The sequence below is a fragment of the Carettochelys insculpta genome, chromosome 12, assembly GCF_033958435.1.
Source record: "Carettochelys insculpta isolate YL-2023 chromosome 12, ASM3395843v1, whole genome shotgun sequence".
Classification (NCBI taxonomy): domain Eukaryota; kingdom Metazoa; phylum Chordata; order Testudines; family Carettochelyidae; genus Carettochelys; species Carettochelys insculpta.
In genome coordinates, this window is record NC_134148.1 from 23,807,194 (window position 1) to 23,819,754 (window position 12,561).

Consider the following 12,561-nt stretch of genomic DNA (forward strand, 5'->3'; position numbering starts at 1 on the left):
CTACGCTGTTCCCCTGTGAGTATTCTTTGGTAGTCACTCTGTTGGGCAAATCATGAGCCCAGTACTTGGTTCTGTGCTTCACCTCCTCTAATACCTGCCCCAGAGGAAGCTGTACACTAGTCACAGCACAACCTTACCACCACAGACCAGCCCCCGGCCTTACTGATGTACTGCCTCTTTACTGTTTCCAAAAGGTGCTCTGCAGCTGCAGCGAGGGCTGTGTTTGTCCCCAGTTATACTGTCTTTTTGTGAATATTCTTACCAGCAAGATCATTTCCTAGAATATTAATGAAAAACCAATGGAAAAGGAACATGGATGTAGGAGAAGCAAGTTCAATTTTTTACTTAAGTGACTATTATAAATTTATTCCACAGCATTCACCCAAAATGAATGCATGAAAATGTTCAGAAGGGAAGTATCTGTGCTTATTCACAATTCATGAAAAAAGTACCTCTGACATTCATGGAAAATTCAGTCTAATTACTTCAGAGGCTGATGAGTCTTCTGAGCTTGAACAAAGGTTACAGGTTCTTGGATCCACAAGTAGTGAAATTAAGGAAGGAAATTAAAATGGCTGGTCAGCTTTAATTTTTAATGGTTCATAAATTTCTAGGTAATAAACACAGTTTTTTAATCAAGAACAGATTATCCATTGCCTTATGTCATACAAAATTCTTTAATGCTGTTTTGAAGGATTGTGTGAAAGACATCTTTCCCTTGTATAATATATATTTATATATCTATATCTATAGATATATAATGTATATTTATAGTACTATCATGACTGTTTCACACAGCCTTGCAAATCTCTTCTCACTAGAAAGCCCCTCCTCAATCATTTCTATTAATGGATAAGTAAAAAACCCCTCTCCTTTCCTTACACCAACAACATGGTAGGGTGAACAAGACACATATGTGCCTCAGCTTCTAAATTTCACAAGTAGCCCCCACTATTTCACATATGCATTAGCAAAATCCTCTTTCTGCATCTACCTGTTTCTTTGTGTAAAGATTTTAGATAAAAAAGATCCAAAAAGTCACAGCAAAGCCACAACTATACTGTAATACAGGTTACTACAGCTTGTTTCAGTACAAGCATATAGATTAAAATATAGCAGGGGTAACCATTTGCTTCTACAAAAATACTAGGCATCCACTAAATAACAAGCCCCATTACCAATGTCTTAGCTGCTATATTCAGTCCTACCCTTTCAGAAAGCAGGACCATCACCATAATATATATACACCTATATGATGGGCAGAGAAAGGGTCCTTCTCCTTGGTGATGGAGACGGTGTTTGTATTCAATTTAAAAACTATTAAAAATAATTGAACAATGAGGGTGCATAAATCTCTGGAGCCTGCTTGGAGTTGACATAAGCTACACAATACATATGAAAGATTTGCAAAGGGGTGATAGTCAACATTCATAAAATAAAGAAAAAACTTGTTAAATCACAGCAGCTCTACTATTCTGAAGATACAGAGCTCTGTCTTGAGCAATATTTACCCAGGCACTTTTCTGCACAAACCAAGAAGATGAAATTAATTCACACACTTTTAGTTAATGTGCAGCAGAGTTTGTCTTTTTACTGACAATAGACTGGACTATAGAGAGCAGAGCATCACACTTCTACCATGAGTATGTAAGCCAGGGGTGGGGAACTGTTTTTGGGTTGGGGAAAAAAAACCTCACTGACATGGTTTCTCCTCATTCCCCTCACACACCAGGGGGCTCAAGGTAGTATATTTTGTAAAGCCCCTTAGACCCTGGGTTGGGGCTAAAAATGAGGCGTTCAGTGTGGGAGGGGTGCCAGGAAGGGGGCTTTGGGTTTGGAGTCTGGGTAGGAGTAACCTCCAAAACCTTCTTCCTCTCTCACTTTGCTCATCTGGAAATGAATGTGAGTTCTGGGGAGATGCCATGGGTCCAAGCTGCACTCCCACTGCACCCCTGAATGCACATGTGCTGCTGGTAGAGGTGATGGTGAGACAGCAGAACCCTCTAAAGCTGCATCAGGGAGGTGGGTTACATGTTTTCAGGAGTGACCTTCTTCAGCTAGGCTGACCCCTCTGGGTCAAGGGACAAGGCACTTGCGCACGTCACCTTTCCCACCCCCTCAGTTAGGGGAGATTTTTCTCCTTTTCGTGTAGTTCGAGATTTCACAAAACTGGAGTCCATTTTGTGAGGCTGTCAGACATTTGACAAGGCTCCTTGCCAAGTCCTCAAACTTCAACTGGGACTTGAACCTCTCCTACAGGAGTACACATTCACCCACTGCTATGAACTCTCCTTGAGAGTGGAAAAAAGGGCTTCTTCCTCCTGACCACAAGGGACTCAACTGACAATTTATGGAATTGCAAAACTATGTACATAGTATAGGGACAAGAGCATGGCATGATACTAAGATTTAGTAATGAAGGATCTGGTATTGATTGTTCTGAGTCATCATCTAAGACTGAATGCAAACCTAAGTAAATTCATTGTCTTTCATGCATTCTTGGCCAATACACAGGCTAGTTTTTCTACCAAGTAATATTCGTAGCAGTATTTTCAGTGCAAACTATTTTATTATGGCAATTCCAGTGAAGTCAAGGTACACTTATACTCTACTAATATATATGTAACTGTAGGAACCGATGTTGATTTATTCCAGCCAAGCTCACCCTCCAGATCGTCACCATTTCATAGTGAGTGGTGAGTTAGATTGTGTGGAGACATGGCAAAATCAAGCTCCCTGGGCTCAGACGTTGACCCTGGTACTCCACTCTGTCACATGCACTAAGGGAAATCGGTGCAAGCCTGAAGACCCCCCAGCTCCACTAGGGTAGAAAGTCAATTCTGATACATTGATTCTAGCTACACTAATGACATAGCTAGAACTGCATATCTGGGATCGTCTTTGTTCCTCAATATAGACCAGGCGTATGTAGCTGTAATTGTGATACTTTGGCCTGTAAAGCTTACACTGTCTCTTGAGGACTCAGACATAAGGCAGAGTCTCAGTGGACCAGTTCTACCCCAGGCAGGACTGTCCCTGAGCCCCAAGAACAAGAGCACATTCCACCAGCCTCAGGGAATGTACTTTTCCCCATTGTTCTCTGGACTGCTGGTGTTGAGAGACAGCAGGACAGAGAGACACTGCAGACCCTGGGACAAGATGGGAGGGGGGACCAGCTCAGTGCCCCTGGAGGGGGCAGGGTCTAGATCAGTGAGACCTTAGCAGTGCTCAGATGCAGCATTGTCCCTCCCCCTTCCTTGAGATCCATACAGAGAGGCACAGCATGCTGCCATGGCATTTCAAAGGGGCCTGGAGCTCCAGCTGTTGCCACCACAGTAGGCAACTGTCCTCTTTGCCCAGCCCTCCCCGCAAGCCTGCTGGGATGTGTTGTATTTGCAGGGAGGAGAGAAAGACAGAGGAAAGGTCATGCAGGGAGCTTAACCCACCCTAACTGAACAGGGCAAAAGAGAAGAATGGGCATTTCTCTGTCTTTCCTTCTCTCCATCATGGCCAATTAGGGCTCTGAAGTGCTCAAGGGAAACCACCCCCTCAGCAAGGTGAGCACAGGGCTTGTGATTATTTTTGGTTGGTTCTTGCAGGAAAGGTAGCTGTGAAAATGTTGGCCTCCCATCAATGTGCGCTCACACAAGGACTGGTTGCATCCTAGCCTGTGATTTGGGGATGGTGCATGAAGTTTATGAACTCCTCTTGCAGGAGACACAACAATTCCAAACTGCCAGCTCAGAAAACAGTCCAAAATGTAGGGTGATCCTAGGAGCAATTTTTTTTCTTTCCGGGGAAAAAAAAATGATCGTGTTAGACTGGTCACTTGCAGTAGGAAATCTGTCCCAGCATGCTTTTTGTGTGGTAGCTGCCCCTTTAAATTTGGTAGAGAAATGCAGCTGCAGCCCTAGGGGGATCATTAAGTAGTTGGCTGCTGTTTGGTGCCTCTCCTTTGTTTCCATGCAGTAAGTCTTTGCCCTTAATTTTATTTTTTTGCTACTATTATTCCAGAAAATAGCCCATAGGCTGGGAATAGCATGTGATAAATCTTTAGGTTCTTGTGAATGGATGTAATGTGTTTTCCACATTCTAAGTAACTGTTAGTAAAAAGGCATTTTACTGGCAAGAGGGTTTTTCTTTCTTATGACCAATTTTAAAATAGCCACTAAATCCTTTGTATGGGATTGGAAAGATTCATATTGGTTTTGTACATCCTGACTAGGAAGTCTAAAGAAATTACAAAATGTAACAGAAGAGTACATTTGTAAGGGGATTTAGTGCAGTTGCCTATTCAGTTACAGCCCAGATCAGCAGTGACTAAAAGTTAGCAGCTGATTGTTACTGAATGGCCTAACTGAGAGGGGTATTGGTGGTTTCAGTCAATTTCCCTGTGGACAGTTTTCCCCATCTTGACTGACACCATCCCTTGCATTCTTAGCAGACAGGTGAAGAATTCAATGGACCATAGTTAATGAAGCTTTTAGGTCAGGACTGAGGTATATTGGCAGGGCAGTGTGAGGAGGAGTGTATTATTGTTGCCAGTGCTTTATCTGTTCTGTGGATTCCATACAAAACGAGTTTCAGCAGAATCAATCTGGCATAATTCACAAAGAGTATATTCACATACCAGTATTTACAAAGCAAAGAAATTTTGTTCCCAAAGCTGGGCTAACAGCCTCAGCAATGCTGGTGCACTGATGAGGGAATAGCCCAACAAAAAGGAAGGAACCCAGCTGATTTCAGTTTAATTGAAAATGCACAGAAAGAAAGGGGAGTGTTTCTCAAAGGGAAAAGGGACAGAATTAGTAGCAAAAGCAATATTGGTTGCAAATTCATGTCAAAGAACACAGTGACTAAAGAAAATTGTGCCTTTTTTTTTTGTTCAGATAGTTTATTGGTTTTACAATGAACAAATACAGAAATACAAGAGAGAAAACAACATCAAAGACCTACAATGAAATGTTACTGAGATTAGTAAGACTCTGGGCCAAATTTACAAGTTTCTGCAAATGCATAAGTGCACAGCTACTTTCCCATGTGTTGAGTTTAGGTATGCAAATATTCTGATAGAGACTTTGGACAGACAGTGGGATCCCACATGCATGTAACTAGTAACACACATGCAGAGTCAGGAGAGTATAAAATTATTGGTGCATTTTGCTCTGGCTGATTTACGTCTCTGTCTTGTAAACCAATGGTGTCTTTTTGTCTGTATAAAACTTCAGTGAGATGTCCTCTTCTTTCACACTTCCAAGGCTACCTTACTGTGGGATTGGAGTCTGTCTCTTGTGCTGATTTCCATAATGACTTGGTATTTAGTGCATATGAAGTAGTCTTGCCTTTTTTTTTTCCCCCTCTCCACATTTTGGCCAACTTTCTGTTTAGTGAACAATTCATCTCCTGCTGTGTGTTTCTGCCCTTTCCATTAAGGAAGGTTAATGGCCTGTATTTGCAGAAAGGGCTTGTCTTGCTTTTTCGCCTAATCCAATTTGAATGTATACTGGTCTAATTTTTGCTGGTCTTTCTTTTGACTCAGTCACTCTCATCAGAGATTCTGAATCATTCCTCAGTGGTAAATATCACCTTGCCAGCATCTGTAAGGAACTTTGTGTGACTCACCAATGCACCTGAACTTATCTATTAGAATTCTGGAGACATAGGAGGCCTGGGCCAGAGGGGATATGGCTTTTAGTTTGCATTTCTACAACTCAGCATTAGTTTTTATAATTTATTGGAGTCTACAATCTGTTTGATAAACCAAGAAGTATTGGAAGCATGCAGGAAGTTACTAATCTTTTCAGATTCCTCATTTATCTCTAGCGGTATTAGGGAATTATATAAAAGTCTGTTGCTGAAGAACTGTCCCTCCCCTTTCTTCACTCTAGCCTCAAATTTCTTGGAGAAAGTAATTAGTGTCTTAAGATTAACCTCCCAGGGCTCTTGTTTAATGGAACATGAACAATTTATTTGAGTAATTTTCACTTTGCAAGATTTTCAAAGTGCTAGTCTGAATAAAGATTGCTATGAATATACATAATGATTTCTACACTGGATATTTTTTAACCCGAAAAGATAGGCAACTTGTGTCCTTACTTTAAAAGATAATTTAGTCTCTTTTTGCTCCTTTATCTAGAGCCTTGGCAGCTTTGTGTCTGTTACCACGTAGACACAGCCCTACACCAGGGATGAGCAAACTTTTTATGTTGGGCCCCACTTCTCATCTATTCAGACAGCAGCCCCCACTCCCCAGCAACGTGTAATACAAACCAATGAAAATTTCAGTTATATTCATATGAAAAAAAAAGAAACAACCCCTTTTGGTACATGTAAGAAAATAAGTATGTACAATGTAAAATCTTTATTAATTGGTATATAAATGTGAATACACCTATATAAAAACAGTAACGTATTTCAACATTTTTAATGAGGTGGCTGAGCATGACACCTACCAGCTGATTGTGTTGCAAACCCCCTTAAGAAATTTCTTACCCCCCATCCCACTTTTCACACCCCAGTCTGCATTTGAAATAGGCTATTTTGGCATGTGGCGCTGTCTAAGTGGCACCATATGCCAAAATAAAGCACTATTTTGAAGCATCCCTGTACGCATCCTCTAAGGAGGCATATAGGGATGCCAGAATAGAGTGCCCATTATCTCAAAAACTGTTTCAAGACAATGGGTTCATTTCTTAGACACGTGCAGGTATTTTGGGATACAGCAGCTGTATCCCAAAATAGCACCCACCATGTATACATATCCTAGGAGATCAGGACGAGGTTGGTGTTAATACATGCCAGTTTGTCTCTGGCCCTTGCATGCTACCTGTCGTACAACTGGACAAGAAACTAACTGTTTTGGCAGCTGCGGCTTAAAATAAATGCTGGGCACCCCTCTCCCCTGTGGGATAATCATACTTTCAAAAGTAGAAAAATAGGGACATTGTGGTCTGGGAAGTATTTTTGTTGGGTCAAGAGAGGCTTGTGTGAAGTTAGAACTAAAGAGATAACTTCTTCACCTCTGTCCACTTTCACAATGAAATATTGGGTCAGTAAAGAGGCAAACCATAACAACAATACAAACTAAACCAGGGAGGATCTCCGCTAATGCCCGTGCTTAAGTAGAAGGAGGTCAAGGTGTCCAACTTGCATGTTGATGGCATAAATCAGCTCCCCTCAAGAGGAGTCAATGCAGTTATGCTGATTTATGCCCTGTGAGAATGTAGCCCATACTATTTTCTGGGCTTGATGAACTGTACTGATTTCTGTGTGGATAAAAGCAGCAGCACAGAGTTGGGAAGGATTCATCTTAATTTCATCCCCTTGGCCATCCCCAACCTGCTTCTTGTCAATTCACATCACTGCCTCTCCCTATGCTGCTATTTGTCAATCTCACTCAGCTGCAGCATGCTAAAATGAGAAGGAGTGATACAGTGACCATCACTGACATTAAAGTTATACTGGGAAGCAATTGGCCAGCCCATATATTTTGCTTTCCATTCCTCACACGTATATTTGGTATGCCTATTTTGTGAAGCTGAAGGAGGAAGACTCAAGGTTGTTTAAAAGAAGGCGGAAGGAATATGTGTCAGAGCCACTTTTCAGTGCTGAAAGGTATAAGTGGAAATATATTATTTTATTAGTAAATTATAGCTCTCTCTCTCTTTTTTTGAAAAAGTTTAAAAACATTAACCTCAGACTGCTATGTAAAATCATATTCTTGGTAACAAATGCTGCTCTGGTGGCCCATTTCAAAAATAAAAGACAACAGATGACTGTAAGAAGAGACTGGGCAAAATGCTAAGAAACATTCCTTTCCTGGGAGGGTGTACTTAGCTTTGTCTTCAGACACTTGAGAAGTATCATTACCATGGCAAAGCACAATGGCATACCCTGGGGAATATTACAGCAATTATAAAATGATCCTTTTAAAAGAAGAAATTGTGATGTGTTTGGCTTTGCTCATTGATGTTTGTCACTTCCATCATTCAAAAGCTTGTTCACAGCTGCAGGGTAAGGAGCTTTATTAGAAAGAGACAGAAAATCTGATGGAAACAAGTTTCAGACATTGCCACTTCAGTTACACAATTTTCCCATTGTACAAAAAATCTCCAGCCCTACATATGCCAATGTTAGTGGCATGGACACATCATTATTTGTTTGTATATTTGTATTAGGATAGCACCAAGGCTCTTGATTATGGACCTGGACCCTACTGCGATAGGTGCTTTGTATTCACAGAATAAGACGACTATCCCAGGCCCCAAATAACTTACACATGTACTGTGAGTGCATTGTAAGTATTGAAATTAGAGAATTCAGACTGTTTTTCTAGTATGTTGTAAAGCACTACAGTAAACTTTTGAGTTACATGGGGGTTTCATTCCTGCAAGTCAGGGGAGAAGGGCCACCTGGATCCCAGCCCACCCGATCAGTTTCCTGGCTCCCAGAGTGGCAGGGAGCCTGGCTTCTGGCTCCCAGCTCCCCTTTCCTTGCAAAGCTGGGAAACTGACTAGAGCAGCAGTTGCCTGGTTCCCATCTCCCTGCCACTCCCGGGACCGAGAAACCATTCCTGTCATGGGCAGCAGCCTGACAAGAGCAGTTTCCCACTCCTGCCAGCGGTGGCAGTTGCATTAACCCAAGACAGCTGTGCATAACTCAAGGGTTTACTGTATTGGAATATGTGTTATAATGTATTGTATTCTTTTACAGAAAGTTAAAGCCTAAGTAGAATAAAGGTGCTGTTTAAAGCTTTTAGGATTGCTGTGTTACTAAGTCCCGCATGATATTAGAGAAACCAGTCCTTTTAGTCATAAGAATTTGTGTTTGGGAGCATGGGCAGGGAGAATAGGATGGATATACACATTTGTGTATATTTCTGGCTCATGTTTAAAGATGTCACCTTTGAAGGACAATGGCCACTTTCTTCTTCTAGAAGAGCAGTTCCACCAAGGGTGAGTCAGATGCATTCCAGAAGCCAGAGAAGGTGTATGCCTGCAAATGTGAATGGGAACTTCAGAGTGGGAGCTACACAGAACTCCAGGCCTTAATAAACATGTTCTGGCAACACATGCATGGGGATGGCATTAAATAAATGGGTTAGGTGGCTAATAGAGCAGAACAAAACAGTCTTTACTGTAGGGCAAAGAGAAGACTGTACACTCAGAGGAACTCTGAACTGTATACCTTCGAAACTGTCAGTGTAAGTGTAAGCAGGATCTGAAGGAATGCTTCCCTTACAGCTAGCTGGAAGATGAGAAAGACCCTGGTGGTGTCTATGTAAATAGAGTTTGCTTCTGCTTTGCTGAGGTTTATAAGGTATTCAGCAGATAGAATGCATTTTGCTCACTGTAGTCAACCTAACTTGTGACCCAACAACAGCTATATTTGTATTAAATGTAAGGATAGCTAAACTATGGTAACTGAAGTTTGTTATTTAGTGGGAATACAGAAAAGTGGGATTGTGCTAAATTGTTCCAAAGGAAAGGGCTCACTCTTAGCAGAAAAAAGCCTTGCTAAGCAGGAGCTTGACTTTCAGCGCTCAGTAAGAAGAAGAGAATGAGGGAAAGTTATTCTGGTCTGGAGGTTATATCTCCTTCCCTGGTTGGTCTTGTTTGACTGGTCTTGTGACTGATCAAAGAACAGGCATCAATTGTATGTCATGTTGGAATTGTGTTTCATCTACTCAGCTTGCTAAGAATTGAAGGGAGCCGAAATCACTTTAAACTGATTGGCAGAAGTCACAGCCAGGAAGTAGGTGGTGACTGACAGCCAGCAGGGTGGGGGCAGAGAGGTGCGATGGGTGGCCAGCAGACAAAGGTGGAAAACAGTGAGCAGTCAGATGATTAGTGACCAGTGGAGTGAGTAAGATGCCTCTTTACCTCCTCTCCACCCCCTATCCAGGATGTGAGGTGCACTCTGCAGATGTATCTCTGAACTCGGCCTGCTCTGACCAAGGGTAGCAACTGTGAGTCAGGGTGCAAAGAAGGGTTGGACGTATGAAGGGAACATTTGGATTGCTGACCTGAAAAACCTGAGAGGAAAAGGAACCTGCCCAGCCTCCTTGGGGTGGGACTTTTACTCATGGTGTTTGTTTATGAACTCTGTGTTTTTCCAAGTTCTTCCCTCCCTTTAGAAGTGCTCCTTATATACCCTCAGACTGTGCTTGCCTCTCAGAGGCACTCAGGCGGTGTGTGTTGGATGGATGGGGGGGAACCCTTAGGAATTGAACCCAGCCTGGTTGTTGTTGGTTCCACTTGGCAGAAGGGTTACTTAAGAAGGTCACATGAACAATCTGCAGTAAGAATAGGTTTGGGGTAAGTTTTCTGAGGAAAGGCATTCTCATTATCCAGGTAGAACCCGCACAGATCACTTACCTGATATAGCACTTGACTGCTTCCTGCATTGTCCATGCACACAATGTACAGTATCCAATAATAAGTACTGCTTTTAAATGTACCTTTTACTACCTCATCACATGCTGCATTGATTTTACCTCACATGCATATCCTAAGCACAGAACACAGCAAGTCAAAACAGAAAATAAATAACCTAATTTTCTTGTGGGTTTTTAAGTTCCATCTGGGCACATGTGGAACAGATCATTTGCAATGTAGCAAAATAAAATATTTCACAAAACTACCTCATTATCATCAACAAAAATAAAGCTACCCACCCAACCTTGCCATTTCAATTTTCTGCTCATTTTCTTTAGTTCATGTCAGTCTCCATACCCATTTTCTGTAGGTCCTGAAAGATTCTGGGTGAAAGCAAACCTGTGAGCAAAGACCATTTTCAGATATGGTAATTTTAATGAAAAAGGAAAAGATCATGAAAAAAAGATTGAATTTCTGCAGACTCTGCAATTTACAATCCACCCAACCCGAGTTCAAAGGGACTCTCTCCTTTTCTTTTTCTTCATTCCACCACTTAAACATGAGGAGACTTGTGGGATGTGTAGCAGCAGAGCTCTGGTGTTTTTGCTCTCTCTCTATTGCACCTTTAAATGTCTCGGAAGGCAGCTTGTCCACAGGGACAGCTGCGTCATGTGCCGTGGAGCTGACCCAGACTATTGCAGAGGAAGGGAAATCCATGCCCTCTCAAGTTGATTTTATTTTTGTTGTCATTTCTCTTGTTTCAAAATAAATAATGCAGGCAGGATGTGAGAGTTGTGTAAAAATTGACCAAGGCCCACTGGGGAAGTATAATAAAGATTTTGATTTGCAGAGGCATCATGTGTGACCTGTGATCACCATGGTCCTGTGGCTGAGCCATGGGACTGGAGTGCAGAAGACCCACCTTCCTTCTCTGACTATATCCCAGACTGCCACTGCCTTGCATCCTTTTGTCTTTCTTTCCCTAGCTATAAAACAAGATGAGAATAGTTCTGTGTTTGGTGCATACCTGGCCCCTAGTAGCATAGAAGCTCAATAGCTCAAAACCTTTAATATATTTAATAGTTATAGTGCCCTTGCATGGTAGGGATTCATCCCTATTTTACATATGTTTCACTGAGGCACAGAGAGAGTAAGGGACTCACCCAAAGGCACACGGAAAGTCTGTGGCAAGTAAGGATTTCACTCCAAGTCCAACTCTATTGCCCTAATGACTGGATGCTATTGTTCCACCTTGCAGTGGTGTTGCAAGTCTTAATACATTCATGTTTGTAAAGTCCTTGTAACCCTCAAAGAGAAGGAGATTTACAATGTAAAATGTTGTTTTATTCATGAATCTATAAAGCTTCCTGTACTTTGCTGCAGGAGAAAATAAGAAGAATCTAACAGGAGGCAAAGTTGGTCTGTCAAAACCTCTGTCTTTTCATTTAATTAAGGAAGGAAAGGAGAGGGAACTAGTGATAAAATCTAGAACCTTTTCTGAAGGCAGGGTCAGAGGGTAATAATGAAACAAAAATTGAGTCAAGAAGTTAAAGGAAAGCCACATGCTGAAGTCACCACACAGAGGTCCAGGTTATTTCAATCGAAATTATTTTCAGGCAGTGTCACTCTCCCTAACCAGCCTTTAATGCCATAAGGCAGAAAGCCAAAGCAGTCAGCAGTCTGACAGCTCAGTTTTCTTACATCGATCCAGAAAATATATACTAGGCTGTTTGCACCATCTGCCACACAGGTGTCATTTGCTGGAAGTAGGGTGGAAACCTGGGACTGTCAGCGTTGAGATGCCATTAGAGGATAAATAAAAACTACGATGGGAAAAGCCTGGAAAAACAAAGAACCTAAGAGAGCTGAAAACAACAAATAATACTTACAACCTCAGGGTAATCGTGAGAAGGCAGAATGGGCAGGTATCTGACTCCTGGGGGAGCATATGACAACTTTCCAGACTTTATCACCCAGAAATGGCATAGAATCACTCACCAGCATGGAAAACATTTTGACATTTTGAAGAAGTGTCTTCTGCTGCACCAAAAATGCCACAGCTTAAAAAAAAGGAGCTGCAGACACAAGATGGGCGCACAGTACGCAACGAGCAACCTACCTGCACAGATGTAGCAGACTATTGTATTCATAAATCCACTGACAAAAGGTAACATTACCCTGATCC

At 41.8% G+C, this 12,561-nt stretch overlaps 1 long non-coding RNA gene across 8 annotated transcripts in view; it reads left to right on the plus strand.

Annotated features, from left to right (window-relative positions):
* The first annotated feature begins 3,904 nt into the window (after positions 1–3,904).
* The window catches only part of LOC142019784 (uncharacterized), a 252,227-nt gene continuing 243,570 nt past the window's right edge, over positions 3,905–12,561 (plus strand). For 2 of the 8 annotated variants that reach the window (XR_012647190.1, XR_012647196.1), the window contains exon 1: positions 3,905–3,968. This is a non-coding gene — a long non-coding RNA (uncharacterized LOC142019784). The remainder of the gene's footprint in view (positions 3,969–12,561) is intronic. The other 6 variants (XR_012647192.1, XR_012647195.1, XR_012647191.1 and 3 more) reach the window with 5 other exon arrangements.